We start from the raw sequence: 1,083 nt of genomic DNA on the forward strand, positions 1-1,083 counted from the left end.
TTTAATTCCTTGTTTCAGTACTATTGTCAACAATTTAGTTTAACCTTCAGTAGAACCAAGTCTTTGATTCATGAGTACGTTGCATTGTTTTTAGTCTCACTTTCATTAATTCTGCTCTGATATTTATAATGTTCTTCCTTTAACAAGATTAGATTTAAACAAGATTTTGGATTTGAATTTCTCCTCTGTTTCTAGGTTGTTAAAAATGTATCATTAGATTATTTGGGATTATCTCATTTGTAAATATGGACATTCACCACCATAAACTTCCTTATTTGACCACTTATTTTGTATGTGTGTTCCTAACGTTTTGATATATTGTACTTCTACCATAATTTGACTGAATTTACTTTTTAATTTACTTCTTGATTTTCTCTATGTTCTGTCAATTATTGAAAAATATGGTACATTATTTATTTTAATATTATCGTGTAGTTTCTGTGGATTTTGTTTGCTAATGATTTGCAGTTTCATTTTATTCTTATCTGTCAAGATGAAAGATATTTTTCAGTTATTTTTACTTATGTAAGTATATTTTTATGGCCTAAGATATGTTCTATTTTGGACAAGGTGCTACTGAGAAGATTGTCTGTTAATGAGAAGATATATATGTATTTTGTTGTTGAATGAATCGTTATCTAAATAGTTCTTAAGTCCTTTTATTTAATGGAGTGGCTCTACACTGATATTGCTTTTTTAACTTTTTAAAAATATTTATTCATTGATTTATTTGGAACTGGGTCTTACTATGCAGTTCCAACTTGTAGTGTCAGCCTCCTGTCTCAGCCTCAGTAGCACTAGGGTTACAGGTATGGGCCACCATGCCCAGTTTCAGGCCAGCATGGCAAGCCCCAGGTTCTTGGGCCAGCAAGGCATACAGTACCAGGGATTGAACCTGGGTCTTTACACTTGCAAGGCAGGTCCTCAGACCACTGAGCTATCTTCCCAGTCCCAACACTGACATTTCTTCATTGATTTTTTTTTGGTCTGTTTGATATGTTTATTTCGGAGAGATGTTGTACCACTATGATTGTATTTATGTCTACTGATGTTTTTTTATATCCAGTAGATTTTGTTTTATAA

The sequence above is a fragment of the Octodon degus genome, unplaced genomic scaffold (genome assembly GCF_000260255.1).
Source record: "Octodon degus isolate 3935 unplaced genomic scaffold, OctDeg1.0 scaffold00224, whole genome shotgun sequence".
Lineage (NCBI taxonomy): Eukaryota > Metazoa > Chordata > Mammalia > Rodentia > Octodontidae > Octodon > Octodon degus.